This window comes from Poecilia mexicana, unplaced genomic scaffold (genome assembly GCF_051168715.1).
Source record: "Poecilia mexicana isolate PSO_F unplaced genomic scaffold, ASM5116871v1 scaffold_6, whole genome shotgun sequence".
NCBI classification, from domain to species: Eukaryota; Metazoa; Chordata; class Actinopteri; order Cyprinodontiformes; family Poeciliidae; genus Poecilia; species Poecilia mexicana.
The window spans coordinates 26898468-26916026 of NW_028263375.1; the positions used below are offsets into that span (position 1 = coordinate 26898468).

Consider the following 17559-nt stretch of genomic DNA (forward strand, 5'->3'; position numbering starts at 1 on the left):
TGATCTACAGATAATCCAAAAAAAGAGATTTTATGGCCCAAACAAGTCTCAGAGCCGCCAGGAGAGAAGAAACTGGAATAAAGAAAGAAGGAACGAAACCTTTAACAAGTGAATGTTTTAAGATGGTTTGAAGATCCTGAATAGAGGAGAAGACGATACACTGTATCTTTCAGAAGCATTCATGAGCCTTTATGTCTTTATGTTTTCACATTTTATAACATTACCACAAACGTCAGTGTATTTTACTATGATTTTATGTGATACAAGTGCAAGGAAACAGAAACTTAGCTTTACATTTTTTGATCTCTGTAGCTCTTACCATACTCAAACTTGAAAAGAAGATATTTTTACACTAACTAATCTTGCTTTGAACTTGTTCACAACTTTCTCCCTAACTTACAAGTTTTCCTTGGTCTTCTTGCATCCCTTTGTCACATGAGCAAGGCACTTAGTCCCATGTTTGCTATTGATCAGCGTATCGATGAATAAAAGTGTTTGAGTGCAAATGGATGAAAGTGTCTGTAGTGGAAATTGATTTGAGTGGTCTGGATGACTGGAAATAATAATAATGATGTAAATTCAGCCAATTTACCAAATACAGACACTGTCTTATTGGAACATTTCTGAAATATCAACACTGACAGTTTTACATAGATTACACTATTGGCTGGCCATGCCACCTCCAATTATGCTACTTTATTCACAGAAAAAATAAAGTAAAAAAGTATAAACCACAGTAATTATCACAGTAAATTACTGTAATCCTAAATGTACTATGCGCTCAAAAAAATGAACTTAGGGGGTTATTACATTAATAAAAGAATATCATGTACTTTTAACACAATAATTTAATGTTTTAAACAAAAACGTGATAAAATCATGTTGAACAAACAAGAAATTCATCAACTTAACGTTTATGAAATTGAATCATGTTGAGATAACACGATTCATTATAGTCAGACTGATCTTGTGCTGGAGGCGACGAGCGAGATCACGGCAGATCCTGCGAGATCATGGGAAATCACACGAGGCCCCGTGAGATGATTGTTTTTCGTGCCAGGAAAACGCCAGCTGCAGTTTAGAGAATACTAAATTTTCCTGGCAGGATTGTGCACATATCAGTGTTGCTATGTTTGGTTACGTTTCTATGTAATTGATGTACTTTTCTTCTTTTCTATTCACTTTTCTTATTGTGTACTATATTACTTTTTATATTTGTATCATGTTCGAAATAAAAAAAAATTTCAAATTTCTCATGTCAGTGGCTAACATGTGTTAACATCACATGAAGTGATGGTTAGCTGGTAATTAATCAGCGTTTTTCTAACATTTGCACCATTTCCTGCTTGCTCCATGCTTGTGTCAAAGCACAACTGAATTGAAGTGGTCATTGCATTTATAAAAAATAACATGTTTAACAGAATTATTTCATGTTTCAAAGGCAAATATGACAAAATCACGTCAAATAAACATAAAATTCAACAACCTAGCGTTAATAAAATGTATTCAAGTTGAGACAACGTGATTCAATTTAGTCAGACTAATCTCCCGCCGAAGAGGGTCTAGCGAGACCCGGAGATCACGCGAGACACTAGCGAGATTACGGAAGATCACGCGAGATGCTAGCGAAATTATGGAAGATCACGCGAGATGCTAGCGAAATTACGGAAGATCACGCGAGATCACGCGAGATCTTGTGTCTGGGAAAACTTCAAACGGTTCTTTCAAGAGAAGCGGGAAGATTCCTGATTTGGATCTGCTTACTTTGAAAAAGGTAAGATTCAGTCTATTTTCATCCGTCTAAATCAAAAATAAAAATCGAAATAAAAAGATGCAAATTAAAATCATCAGACTTTTTAAAAGAACATTTTTTTCTATGTTTGGTCACGTTTCTATGCAATTGATGTACTCAAATCATGCTAACATCACATGAAGCAGTGTAAGGGACAAAAAACGGACCCCATAAATGTCACAGTTTTGCTCCTCCTCAGGTTGTTAAAACTCCCTGGAAAAAAGTTGGACTGATGTAAATTCAGCATCTGGTGCCATACAAACTCTGAAGTCTGAGGTTTAGTGGATTTTAAACACTGGGGCCAAACATAAGTCTATTTAAATGTTTTTTTTTTATTATTATTTTATTTCAGTACTGTTATTATGTAGGTAAATGCAGAGTGGACATTGGATGCACACACACTTTTGTGGCTTTCTATCGTAATACAGATTCTTAATTTATTAATAATAAAAAGTATTAAATTTGAGTCAGAGGAACCTGCGGAAACCTTTGCTGTTAGAGCTTTAAATGTGCTTGCAATGTCCACATAAATGTCCACCTGCTAGCTATGGATTTCTAGTATTGTTTTCTGGCTGAAACACTCAGAGGATTGTCCATTATTCCTATTAGTCCATGAACAGGCTTTCTTTTTTTTTTAAATGCATATATTCCTCTGCTCTAAAGATGTATTTTGTTATTGTACTTGTTTTTCCCCAAATAATTGTAGTTCATAAACAATTTTTAAGTTTATCGGTTTAATTTTGAAATGTTGAGGTTTTTGTTTTGATTTTTATGTTTTATATTTTTATTGCTTTCTACCATGTTCAAGTCACCACTGTTCTGCACGTACATGCTTGCATGTGCCCAGTGATTATATTCAGTTTCAGAACAGCTGAAACACTGGGTGCCTTTAAATCTCAACTTAAAACCCACCTGTTTAGAGTTGCTTATAGCTAAATTAGGCTTAGTGCGGTTTTAATGTCTTCAATGTTTTTAATGTTTTTGACTTTACTTTTTATCTGTTTCACTGTTTATTAAATGTTGCATGACTCTGTGTTTCTGTTTTTAATTATGTAAAGCCCTTTGAAATGCCTTTCTGCTGAAATGTGCTGTACAAATAAAATTTGATTGATTGATTCATGATCCATTCAAGAGACTTGTACTAAAAGTTTGAATGTTCAGATACAACTCTGCTCAGGGTGAATTACATATTTTAATGTTTGAAAATCTGATCTCTTTCAGAACATCACCTGTCTGTTATCCACCTACATAAGCACTGGTGAAGGGGGTCATCGGCCATCAAGTTTTAGATTTCAGTGGCTAATGGTAAGTTTTGCCAGATCTAAAATGACTGAATCTAGTGTTAGAGCGATTAAGGGTTCAGCTAAACTTGTATTTGGTAAGTCTGTTTTATTTGTCTTTATTTGCGTGGGGATGTGGAACTGTAAGGAGTGTTGTCTCTCTCTGTCTAGTAGATATGAGCTGCTATCAGCCCTGTGCTAGCTACAGATTAGTACAGAGCAAGGGGGAAGAAGGATGAGCAGCAACATGAGATTGGGATTGACCGCACTAAAACTCTCCTGCCACTGACTGGTTGTTTCTAGCACTGGGAGAAGGCAGAGGAAATAGATTTTTCACAGTATATCCCCCTATACTGAACCCTTGTTTCAGACATAAATATTTCTTAGGTGACAGCTTCAGTTAGAAGCTTAAATAAAATGTTAAACTTAATTTTAGTCATGGCATAATTAAAGGATTATAACAATTTTAAAGATCTTTCAAATAGGCTGCAAGCCACTGATCACTTTCGTTGTGACTTCCTTTGAATTTAGCTAAGTTTTCAAGTGTGTGACCCTATAGTATACTGCTGGATTTTGGCGGTTGTTCTCATTGTTTTCTGATCTGCATATTTAGGAAAACACGGCTGAAGTCAGACGAGGGTGCATCCTAAAAGGATGTGTGCATACCTGGATGAAGATCCAAAGGAGCTGGAGAAAGAGTACATGGTATGTTAATTTATCTTTGTGTCTACAAAAGAGGTGATGATAGTTGGAGTTAATTGGACTTCCTGTGAATTACCAATAAATTTAAAGTAAGAGATGATCATTAAAACTCTTCTTTTTTTTCACTTGGGTACATTCAATTTTAATTTGACTTTTGAGATGCTTTTAGATTTCTCCCACAGAAAAGGATAATCATTAGTAAGATTGATATAATTACAGTTATTGTTAAGTGGGTTTAAAATGAGGATTTTTAGGTGAGTTAAACTCCACAAAAAGATCTTTGGCCTGTTTTATTTAGCCTTTTTTTCTAACAGCATTGTTTCATACGCAGACAAAAATATTAAGTAACTTTACCTAAGATGTTAGTACTGATCTATTTGGAAATAACTACCACACATAGTCATGACATTTCCTCCATCCAGGAAATAAGACAGGTTCTTCATGTATAAGATGTTTGGTTTGTGTACAGAGTCAGGGCTTTGTTTGCACATAAGTAGGACTGTTTTGGAATGACAGTCTGTGTGGTGGATCCTCAGACTGTCATTTCAATTGAGGAGAACAGGCCATGGAATATGGGGCCTATTTGGGATTCATCCCTTCTCTTCATGTTTTTCCATATGAGACAATATACCGTATTTTCCGCACCACAAGGTGCACCGGATTATAAGACGATTTTTGTGAAAATGTAAGGCTTTTAGGTGCACCTTATGGTGCAGAAAATATGGTACCTTTTCTAAATGGAAAATCTTACCACTGGACTCACAATTAACACAGACAGATCTTTGATGGACCTTAGCTGTTGGTGAGTCAGCCAAATAAGTGTAAAGTTATTTTTTTATTTAATGAGATGTGAAATCTCTCCCCCCCAATACCCCACCCATGTTCCCATCATCAAGGTGCACAAATGGCCGAGACCGTCTGTGGAATCTTCGTTATTCGACCGGAGAGTGCAGAGCCTGGCGATGCCATTGAGGATGTTGGGATTGTCCTGGAGGCGGTGGAAGTGATGAACAACTTGAGCATTGTGTCTTTAAATTTTTTTCCAAAGACTGCAGTCGAAAACTAAATTTTAATTGTTACAGTTCGCAAAGTTGAGCGAATTTACTGACACTTTTTATGTTGTTAAGAATTTGATCTATGCTAAACATAGCTTAGTTTTTTTCTGGAAAAACAAAACTGACCTTTTGTTGTTTATTTCAACTTTCAACTCAGCTGTTTTTTGTGCTGTGTAAAAAGAAAATGGATAACAATTTTGAAAATACAGTTCATGTTGTACTTTTTCTAATTGTTGAGTGTTCTTTCTTCTTTCAGTGTGGTCTTAAAACACTTCATTTAATAGCACTTAAGAAAATGTCTTTGATTTAACATAATTCAATCATGGAAAGATTTTCCACACGATTATATAGCTTTCTTTCAGCATGAAGCGTGTTTGTTCAGCTAACTTAATTTTCATGAGTTGGATCAACTTAATTAAGTAGTGTGAAGGTATCACTGTAAAATTAGTTAGGCTGGCTCTATTAAATTACATTGGGTCCAACTAAAGTAAATAAGTTGAATCAACCACAAAAATTAAGTTGAACCAACACATTTGCTTTAAATTGGAATAACCTTAATAAATTAAGTTGAACAAACACATTTGCTTTAAATTGGAATAACCTTAATAAATTAAGTTGAACAAACACATTTGCTTTAAATTGGAATAACCTTAATAAATTAAGTTGAAGCAACACATTTCCTTTAAATCGGATAAACAAAATTACATAGTGCTGAAATAAAGCAAAGTAATCAGGTGGAAAATCTTTCCATGATTTTTTTTATGTTACTCCAAAGAGTTATTTCTTTCAGTGTGTGAATACCTAAGCAAGGATTGTACAATGACTCACTGAATTCTCTTTTTACCAAAAATGGATCAAAAATCACGACGCGCCTAAGCCGTCTTGAAGCTTGTTGTGTTGACAGACAGTAATGAGTAATGTGACAACTAAATCACTCCATTATAGGCTCAACTCAGAGCTGATTCAGTGACAGACCTACCTTAGACACAACTAATACAAATGCTCAAAGACTTTGTTGCTGTCAAAACAAAGCCTGATAACAGAGGGGTTCAGTTATCACCTGTTGGCACGTTAAAGCCTCTTTATCTGCAGTTTGGTTTCTGTATAATCACAGGATAACAAAACTGTGGATTAGGAGTTTTTGAAGAGAACTTTCGAAAACAGCAAAGGACTATAATGTCCCAAAGAAACACTGGATTTATTTGCTTTAATTAAGCCAGTCTATGGAGTTTCTTTACCAGTCATGCAAGAAGGCAAGTTAGAAGAAGAGTTAATGCAATGCTAAGCTATATCTGGAACCATACTCAACCAGCAGGCATGACTTAAACAATTATATGGTGTAATGTGATAAGAGTGATCATTTCAGGCATTCATGAGTCACACACTAAGAGAGAGACAGTATAAAACCTTGGATAAAATGAGGAAAAATGGAGAGCAAATAGAGGGAGGGAAAAAAAGGTGGGGGCGAAATGAGAAAGCAACCACATTCTTCTGTGGTATTTGGTATTGTGCAAGCTCTGGGAGAGTGCTTGGCCTGGGAAAGAGCCAGTGGAGGTCTCCTGGGAAGGCAACCCGCTAGCCTCCAGAAAATCACCAGCAGAGTGGCAAGGCAGACCAAGCCAGATGCGTAGGAGTCACAGTACACACAAAGAACACACAGGGCGAACAAACGACACACACACACACACACCCCAAGCAAAAGAAATGCAACTGAGATTCTTTACATAATATTTGCTCTAAAAGCTGGAAGATGGGTTTGTGGAAAGTCTGTGTCGCAGCAGGGAGATGCATGTGCAATATTACATATAAAGGTGATTATCTACTTCAACTGCATTCTCAAGGTAAACAGGTTTGTAGATCAGATCAGATCCTCTTCAGTACAGCAGGGCGTTCAGGATGCAGGAAGTAAAACCCATAAAGGACAATTTGCATTCAAGAAACATGAATCAATGTTTCAGGTAACAAAATTACTCCAAAACAGACTTTTAAAGGTGGCCTACTATGCTTCCTTGAACAGCTTATGTTAAGATGAGTCTATGAGCTATACAAAATATGTTCATTGTTCATTTATTTGTTTGCACAAAATCATTCTTGGACAATAAGATTTCAGTTCTGCCTATCTTGAGCTCCTCTCAGAATGGGATATTTTAGGGCCTCTTGTCACTTTAAATCCAAATAAGCTGCTGCTGGCCACGCCCCCAAACTCAATGTTTACCCTCGCGTGTAAAAAAGCCTTTAAACAGATGTGCAATGAAACATTCACACATCTTTGAAAAGTAGAAGTGGAGCCTCCTGCACAACCAACAAGAATGCAGCAAGTGGTTTCTGGGTGGTAAAGTAGACAACAAAACACTTGTCTTTTCCATCAGCGCAAAAAGCAGTAAAGCCAGCTGGCCAAACAAACATAAGTCACAGGTGGGGCTTCGCTGCTAGCAGGGCAGTGCCTGCTGGTTTACGACGTTAAAAAAAACATTGCCAAAAACCGGCAAGGCGGTTTTTCTTAATCTGTTTTTAGAAGCAGTAGAAACCCAAATAGACAAAAACATGCAAAATGTGAATTTTGTGTAATTGGTTCCCTTTAAGTTCAGATCTACCTTCATGATATAAACTGTCAGTAGGGGGCAATATGGGGTGTTGAACATTAAAGAGAAGAAAAACAACATCATCCAAATTGACTATAAATGAGCCAAAAAATAGAAAGGGAATGACTTTTAATTTTACTGTGTGTTTTTGGATCATTTTTTCTTCAAGTATTGGTCATGTTTACTCTCTAAACCCAGTAACAGCTGATTCAGTTCAGGCAATCAGTCATGCGAGTCATGAGCTCAGTGTGTCAGAAGTGATTTGTTTCCAGAGATCCACAAGCTAACATGTATAGCTTCCCGTTTACATTAACGGCCAAAAGACTCCTCTGTATTTTTACGTCTAGAGGAGAACAATATTTTCTGGGTGCCATGTGTAAATCATAAAGATGAAACATGCAGCGCAATATTTCACATGCTCTAAGCAGAGAGCAAATTTAGACTTATTGAAGGCAATTCCCACAAAGATGTAATGATAAATCTCTCACACGAGAATGGAAGATATAAAACTTTAGCAGGATTTTTTTTTTGGGGGGGGAAACAAGTTTTTTTTTGTCTCCAATAGTGTTTTATAGATTCATTCAGTATAGGCCTTAAGTATGGGCCTCTACTGTAAAATGACCAGTAGATGCTTGTCTTGTCTGATCTTAAGGTGGTCTAAAGTTTCATAGATTTTGTTTTTATCTTTAGTGGAGAATTATCCACTAGCATGGCATGGCATGTTAAAAATTAATGCATGCATCGCTTGGGATAAAACAAAATAAAAAATATCTAAAATATATACACTAACTCAGCGGTTCACACTCATTTTCCTGAGAGCTCCCTTCCAGCTGTGACCACATCTCTGACGGAAAACTTGCGTACACATGCATGCATTCATTTTTCAGCCTTCTTGATCTTTTAATTCCTCTATCCAGGGATCAGATGTGAGGATATAGCAGCTGGTAGAGGTGTGTTTCTGCTGTGGTAACATGCTGAATTCTTCAACATTCATGTACAGTATGTAGTAATTGATGCAAGAATGGCCTGAAATCCATGAGCATCAGATTCTCCTATGATGATCTAAGAAACATCCTTTTTCTTTCTTTAATTTTTTAAAAATCTTCTCTCACTGACAGCCAGAAAGTCAAGAGAATTTATTATGGGATTTTTTTTTTTCTTCAATGAATAAAATATTAAATCAATAAACTATTTTCCCAAATAATCATATTAATGTGACCAGGTCTCCTGAGGAAATAGTGATTTATCTTGGTGACAAACATCACTTTAATACAAAATGCGGTTGAAGTGGTTGTTAAAGTAGTAATATTTACTTTTTTTAAACCATTCTAATTCCATAAATACACTTAAAAACTGACAGCTATGTGGAAAAGCAGTATTTGTTTTTTTACATAGAAAGTTTTTTTCTAGGGTTCTGATCAACATTTACTGTCTTTTTGGAAAAACCAACCAAACAACCAACTCAAATTTAAGACTTTTTAAGACCAGTATGAATGAAATTTAAGACCTGTATCTCCACAGAAATGTACAAACTTTCTCCATCCAACCTGCGATAAATTTGCACTTACCTATGATGCACACAAAAAAGCTAGCTAGATAGATAGCTAGGAGGGGTACATTAGCAGCTAGTTAGCGGTAGCCTCAACCGTCTCAAGTCAGAACGCAAGGACTAGAGCAACTCAAACTTTTTCCTGACTGTAAATTCCCACAAGAAAAACAAAAATACATGGAACACATGAGACTAAACAGTCCTGTCAATACTAAATGTAAGACCTGGGAATAACATATTGAATTCAAACTTAACTTTGAAATGAATTTAAGACATTTTAAGGATGCATGACATCCTGTTCCCCAAATTATTTCCACACAAATGCAGCTCTAGCTGGTCTATTGTAGCAGAGTTTAAATCTCCTTGTGCGAAAAAAAGCTACATTACAGGAAAAATAAACAACAGAACAACACATTTCCAGTATTCTTGACTTTAACACAAACACAGCCTTTCATATTCAATAACATGAATTGCACACTGCAATGTAAAAACGACACAGATTAGCCCGAGGCTGCAGGGTGGTGACTATGGAGAGCTCATGAAGGCTTTCTCTCCACCAACTCTCTTCCCGCCCTCCGCCCGGTGGTAAAACAAGCCGAGCTATCCATCAGGGAAAATGAACAGTAGAGCAGAGCCGGATCCTTTCAGACTGCCAGTGGGGATGCAGGGAACAGCAATCAGATGGGATCACAGCAAATTCCTATGGCTTCAAGGCCATAAAGTCCCACTGATACACTTGTTATAAATGACTACAACAATGCTTTCACTAACACGGGTTTTTAGGCACTTCAGGGGGCAAGGTATGCCCTGTGATACTTTCAGTGCTCAGGAATCCATTTGACTTAATGTGGAGTTAGCTTATAACAGTTACTGCAAAACTTGCATTCATGAGTTTTTTATTTTTCCTGATATCTGTTACATCTTAGACATGTTTATACCGTTTCTGTTACCATAACGGGTTGGCATCAGGTCTGCTAGTTGTTTAAGATCCCAACGGAAAAACCATAAACTTAATAAAAAGTTTTTCATGTCTTTCTCTTTTTTACTGTTTATTACTCTGTGTTTCTGTTTTTAATTATGTAAAGAACTTTGAAATGCCTTGCTGCTGAAATGTGCTATACAAATAAAATTTAATTTGATTTGATTTAGTTCAAAGTGGTATTCTATTTTTTAAATATATTTTAAAACACTAAAGGATAAAGATGCATCCCAGTAAACGTCAATCTCAATTGAGATTGAAGTTGAATAAGATTTTTGAATAATCTTATTCAAAAAGTAAAATTCATATCGGTTCAGTTTGCACAAAAGTGTTAATTTCAACCAAAGTGGATTTCATTTAAAGAAAATAAAAAAATCTGTCTCAGATTGAACAAAAGATAAAGACCAAAACCAACAAATAAACTACTTTTAGAGCAGCGTTATGCTTTAGCCATGTTATGGATAGCAGAGATATGAGGAACACTGCTGAGTTGACATTTGTCCAGAATACAGGATATACACCAAACTTCATTGCTAAAGAAGCCGGATGTTTACGAAGGCAAATAAATTGGAGTGGAGGAAAAAGTAAAGTTAAAATGAAAAAGGTTCACAAGTGATGACAAGCTTTATGGAGATACCGATTTCATTTTTCAGCAAGACTCGGGACCTGACAAAACTACAAACACCTGCTTCAATGCTCAGGGTATCAAAGTGTTTCATTAGCAAAAAAATAAATCCCATAAATTCTCTATGGCAGCTTATGGAGATACGGTGGCCCAGAAGGGTCAGAAAAATGCAAAAGCTACAACTCAACAACACAAACCACAGTGGACGTCATGCTAAAGTTGGATAAAGGAATTCCATTTTAGCATAATTTCAGTTTTAGCACAAATTCCATGTTAGCATCATTTCTGTTTCAGAATTAATTTCATTTTATCACAACATCCGTTTCAGCATACATTACGTGTTAGCATAACTTCCAACACGGCTTTTTGCTGTTAAGGCTTTTGATTTTGTTGTGTTGACCCTTCTTGGTCACCGTAAAAGACAGACATGAGATGCTAAATGCAACAATGAAGATGAGCCTAATGGTCACTGTCACTGGCCAGGATTTCTTCTTTGGCATTTCATTAGCAGTCATCAAATGAACAAAAACCAGCGCTGGAACTATACCACCATGGGAAATTAATATATATGTGTGTGTGTGAGCTAAATTGGATTACTGAGATTTAATAACTATTTTAATTTACTGAGATCTATCTGGACAAAAAAACCAAAAAAAACAGAATAAACACATCAGATGCATGTAAGAAATTAAAACATAAAAGCCGATTTGGTTCCCACTTGGTTTAACTGGAGAACATTTATAACGCCGTATATGTGGAGTATTCAGGAAGCTACAGGAAACATGAGCTCTGACTGAAATGAAGCTGGAGAAGCTTGTCCTACTTTCTCCAAAGAACAAACGGCTCTTTCTGCTACAGCTCTCAACTCTGGGAGAAAATAGAACAAGGGAACAGATTTGATAACAGTTCCCAATTACCACCACCAAAAAGAAACTATTTCTGTGAGTGGAGAATGTCTCTCTGCCTTCTCATTATGATTTTGGACAGCATCAGCCTGGTAGTGATGGTGGGACAGGCTTTTTTTCCCCCCACTAATGATTTAAGTAGGACTTTGTTTCCAAGCCCTGCTAAGTGTTCTCTGGAGTTTGGTGGTTCTGATCCGAAAATCTGGCTTGAGTTTGGAACGTTTTCACAGCAGCCTTCATGAACTCATTTTCAAGCATGACAGACTTCGTCGGAGGAGGGAAAAACAAAATCCATATTTTTTATACAGATTCTGTTTCACATCACGGATTATCTCAACAAGAAAAAATAAATCACAGCATTCGAGGCATTTCAAATGAAAACTGAGAATCCAGGAGGATTTTAATTGCAGAACTAAAATGTTCTATTATGCAAATGTGGAAAAGTGGAGCCCTCTGGCGCCACAAGCACCAAGAGGTGCAAACAACACCACTGCTGTTCTGAAAAACAAAGCGCAAAACACACACAAGCAGGAAGTAACTGACACCAAAGATGGCTGAAGAGATGGGGGAATTTCAACATTATCCTGCACCGTTTACCCTTCCAGGTAAAACTCACAACAGGCAGACAGAAAAGTGTTATAAACAGCAGGGAGTTCTACCTTTGATTAGTGGGCCTGTGTTAAATCTAAATGTTAATGTCTCATCCAAAAAAATGTAAATAGATAAATGTACATATTGATTTATAGAATGTTATATTTCACTATCTGATCTTGGATAAGCAGCACTAAAGTTTGTACTATATTATATGCTATGTTTATTCTACTTTAGTCTATTTATCACCGTAAATATAGTTAAAAAGACAACAATATTGTCAGCACTAAAGTTGGAATCCTATATTTTCTCACTGCATTAAATAATTGTGACAATATGATCTAATTTATCTGCGAATATTTTACTGACCAATCTCTTCCAAATTAAACACTGTGGAAAAATTGGGGGTTCTCCCATCAGACTGCTAGTTCCCGAAACAACCCACAGAATAAACCTAGCAGAAGCGCACACAGGGTCAGTGTGACCCCGCAAAAACTTGTGGGGTCCAAATGACCTCATCTCTAAAGACTGCATGAGGGTTAGTGGAGACTTCACACCAGTTCATCACAAGATAAAACACAACATTAAATTGTACCAACATCAGCTCAATTTAAAAACACAATTTATTCCAAAGGGAAATTAAATGTTGTAACATCACAGCTGCCTCAAAGAGTCATTGTGGGGCAGGAAGGGTGTTTGGTAGCAGTCAGTCTTGCAACAAATCTAAAAAGGCTTCTGACTTCAAATTGTTGCTATATGAGAGCGTCCTGACTGTCATGACATGCTAACAGCTCAATTTCTGGGCAGCAGATGCCATACTGAAAAGAAAAGATGCTTTGAATTTCCTCCTCCTCTCTCTGCTTGGGGTCGAAGTTCATGTATTATTTAAGCTTTTGAGATACTAATAGCTGCTCCCAGTTGTAATAAAAATACCCAACAATAAAAAAGTAATAGCAACAATCCTTCCAGCTGCACAGCATCCAAAACCAGAGGGAATAATTGTCCAAACAAGCAACGCCTCAATCAAAACTCGAACATATAAATTTCGGATTGCAATACCTCTTCCCGTAGCATTTTTAAAGAAGGCTGTTATAGACTGCTCCCAGCTGCAACATCGGCGCTTTGACTCCTACAACATTTTTAACCTGAGTGTCTGGTAATTTGAACCCTTAAATTTGGTCTCAATAGGAGGAAAGCACTCTGCATGACATGACAGCTTTGCTACAATTAGTCTGAGTGGGTGCGTGTGAAGGGGCAAAACACAGCTAAACACAAGGTTTCTGCAGGTTTCACAAAGTCAAGTTTAAGACTTTTTTAAGATCTATATGAAAGGAATTTAAGACCTGCATCACAACAACAGAATGCACAAAAGAAAACTGTACATAAATAAATTATATGGGTTAGCAACAGAAGTTAGCTATTGGTTAAGACAAACATCGCCAACCAACTGGCGATAAATTTGAAATTACTAATGATGGACACTGAAAAAGCTAGCTAGCTAGTCAGGCTAGCTGGAAAGCGTGCTAGCTGGAAAGGTCGTTACTGGCAGTGAAGAAGTTTGCGTGCGATTCAAACTTTTGCCTGACAGAAATGTCCCGTGAAAAAAAAAAAAAAAAAACTATCATAAGAGATTAAGATGTCTGGATATGACAAAATTTAAGATCTGTCATTAGCATACTGACGGCAAACTTTAAAGACAAAAAGAAATTTAAAAAAAATCAGAAATTAACACATTTTGAGGCCTTAATTTCTGACACCGTTAAGTAATTTTTCTTTCACCTTTTGAAGTTTTAAATTATAATTTTAGTTTATTTCAAGGACAAAAGAATTTACTTCAGTGTCACAGGTAAAAACTTTACTGTGAGAAATTTATATGACAAAAACCTATTTGATAGTGACACAGTGAGGCTTCTACAGCTGATTGAATGCACATGCACAGCCCATTTCCAAAACCAACTAGGGCTGTAGTGATACAGTAATCTCATGATACGATACAATACACGATATTCCGCTCATGATACAATATATACGCGATATTCAGCAAACGATACAATTGAAATCACGTTTGCGATTTTCTGAAAGATTTTAGAGGGACAGAGTGATTTTGGTGACATTTTGTGACTGTTATAGAGTTGGACTGAATTAATTTAACTGAAAACTGATTAAAAGCACCAACTACACAACACCTGGCTCTGCTTGGGCATGGACACAGACTTAAAGTTGACAGCTGGAGAAAATGAATCAAAGAAGTGGAGAGAAAACATGTTTCTTTTAATTGAAACAGTACAAACTGTAGCTTACATGCATTTGTAAAGTAAATAAAGTGCACCAAGTACCCTGCTCTGAATAGTTTGATACCTTTTTAACCTTGACACTTAACATCTGAAGGAATCACTCTAAGCCTGATGACCTAATCACTCTCCTGGTGAAGCAAGCAGTGAGTGAGCAAGGTGACAGTTGGATGTTACGATACTTGCAGATGAATATCGATTTTTTTCTAGGAAAGAAAATATCGATATATATCGCAAAATTGATATTATTACACAGCCCTGGAACCAACAACCAAGAAATGACACCACGAAACGCAGATGGACAGGGAGACCTGGACACGCACGCATTCTCACATAAAACAGAAGCTAACTCACAGTGCAATGAATCAAGCAGCAGCAGCAGCCATGGCGGCCATGGAGTCCCAGATGATGGAGCTGAGAGTACTTGCAGCTGGAGCCTACAGATGACAAGAGAGGCACACACACACGGCAGAGTTACTCGAGATAAAGAGATGAAAAGTGTGGAAAGAAAGAAGGAAGACGGAGACGAAGTAGAGAGAGAGAGGGGCTTGACGTGAAGCAGATCATAGCTTATTGTCAGAGCCAGTCACAGTTCAGGCACGGCGTTACATAACGGCCATCAGATATCCGACACAAATGTGCAAAAGTTGACACGAACCTGCTTCTTATGAAAATGTCGGGTCATATTCACATCACCCTACTCCACTGTACACAGTTCGCCGTACTGTAAATCATCCGAGAGGGCTTTGACAATAAATCCAGCTTAAAATTTTGATGGATAAATCTTTTTAAGTGCAGAAATATGGAATATGCTTTCCATTACTTTCCAATTTTTTGTGATAACGATACGTTGGAGAAGCACCGCTGCCTTGTCACACAGCTGTCAGATTTGCTGACACATTTAGTATTGAAGGAACATTGTCTCCACTGTATGCAGAAAAGCCAGAAAACACAAGAGAGACTAAATGCAATGCACATTTATTGCGGTTTGATTTGGACGCACAATGCTCTGTATAACGTGTCACTTTGAGCGCCTCGCGTCTTTGTGGCGTGTTCGTTTCTGCCCTGTTCTGCTGCAACTGTGCTGAAAATAAACTAGACAGTAACAGCTTTCCTAATCCAGTTGGTGGGTTTAATGCCAACTGTGAAGAGAAGACATACTTTTTCATGGGCAAACTGAAACTGCTCAGCCCGTCAGCGAATCCTACCCTCCTTTGTTGTAGGATCAGTTGGAGGTTTTATATTTGATGCAAAGTCGCTCCATGTGGGTTGCTATGCAACAACAACAAAAAAAGAAGAAAAACAAGCCAAAACAACTACAACAAAAAAAGCATCACCCCATTTTTTACGATTCTTTTAATGTTCAGCATTAGACGTTTTATTTGCGATGAAAATAACCACAGGCATCCCAAAGGCCTTGGCTTCTCTGTTACAGCCAATTTAGTTTATTTTGAATGAGGAAAATTTACTGTATGGAATAAAAAATGGATTAAAAAGTCTTTGAAAGCTGCGTTGTATGTAAGACAAATGTCCAAAACTTCAATGTTGATATCCTTAACTGTGGGAGGAAAAAAATGTTCATATTTCCTGTGGTGTTTCTTGTTACGGCTCACCCAACTGGGTGGCAACAGCTGGGGGCAACACATGAACTCAGGAAAAAAAAAAACCTCATAAAATATTAGTATTCGAAGAACAGGTTTTTTATTGCTTATTTGCATATCTAGAGAACAGGGAGTGAGGGCCTCTAAGAAAAACCACATCTGGCTAATGCGGACGAAGATTATATTTGATTCTCAGCTTCCAATACAGTCGCAGCTCATTTTGAGAAGCAAAAGTCCTTGTACAACTTTCTGAACAACCGTTTAAAGGGGCAGTATTATGTATTTTCCAGACACATAGCTCTATTTCACAGCACAATCCAGCAGGGCTGCACCAACAGCAGATTTCTGGACGATCGCAGATTACCGATCTTTAAAAACCTGACCTGCTGATTCCAATCACCAATCTCCCAAAATTAAGGAAATCGTCACAGATAAATTACTGTACTGTAACTTAACTTATCAACATTCAGTTGTTATAAAAATGCTACGTATATCAAACATGACTTAATTTGATGCTTTGAAATTGGCCTATGTCTCTTTCAGAAGCTCTTACTCTTTCCAACAGTCTGCCCACAGTTTGTCATCACAACAATTTTCCTCCATTATGCCATTTGCAATCATTCTTACAAGGGCTGCACTGAGAAGTAGCTCACATGCTAACTTGTTTGCCCTCATATGTCTAACTTATTTCTATGAAATATTCCAAAATAAAACATATTGAAACACAGAACAGACAGAAATATGTCGACTATAACCAGTTTCATCAAACTGTTTTTGCCTTAAACTACTGCAGCCTTCTTCAGAGGATGTAGTGAATCAAAGCAACCCTGTTTGGTCTGCACACCTCAGGAGATCTCCATCAAAGTAAGGATTGTTCACAGGTGCCTTTGCACACATGTCCTTCCCTCTGAACTCTAAACCACAATGTCTCCCTCTTGCCTCATAAACAACAGCTGGTTCTAGTAGTCCATCTGCTACCTGTTAAATTCCCCTAACCCGTATTCACAGCTCTAGCATACCATTACCTCGACTCCTTCCAGGGATGCCGTGAGCCACGGCTGCTGCCTTTACGGCGGATGGCAATAATAGCAGTTTGAACTGTTAAACGGCATGAGTGGGCTTTTAATTCTGTGTCTCTGCATTTTGTTTTTTTTATTTTCAAAAGCATCAGGGGGTTAAAAATAAACGTATTGATTACTTCAATGGCTGTTTTTATCTCTCCAAGTGCATTCAGGAAAATTAAGTTCCCAGCTGGTCTTATTACTCAGGCCTGCAGTGTTGGTTTACTGGAAACATGTTTTTATTTGTTAAAATGTTAAACGTTGCCCAGTGTGTCAGGCATAGCACTATTTAAATTGGAAAATAGTCTTATAGTTTCACATTTATTCCAGTCTTGCTTTCCACTGAGATTTAAAAGGCACAAGGTAGAATATGCTGTTAAATATGCTGATGTGCTGCTCTTCCTACACACCATCTACTATAGTGTTACACCCTCCAAATAAAGTTAAAAAGTACTACTACTGAACATTATTATTACAAAGAAAGTTCACCACATTTTAAATTTATGTTTTAGAGTGTATCTGTTACTTTTACAGTTTCATTTTGGC

The 17559-nt window shown here is 37.1% G+C and overlaps 1 protein-coding gene across 2 annotated transcripts in view; it reads right to left on the minus strand.

Annotated features, from left to right (window-relative positions):
* The window catches only part of peak1 (pseudopodium-enriched atypical kinase 1), an 82346-nt gene that overhangs the window by 34745 nt on the left and 30042 nt on the right, over nt 1–17559 (minus strand). Inside the window, exon 2 of one of the 2 annotated variants that reach the window (XM_088006514.1) lies at nt 14706–14788. The exons of the other annotated variant lie outside the window; for it this stretch is intronic. The gene's annotated coding sequence lies outside the window, so the exon portion shown is untranslated. The remainder of the gene's footprint in view (nt 1–14705; nt 14789–17559) is intronic. 2 annotated transcript variants of the gene reach the window in all.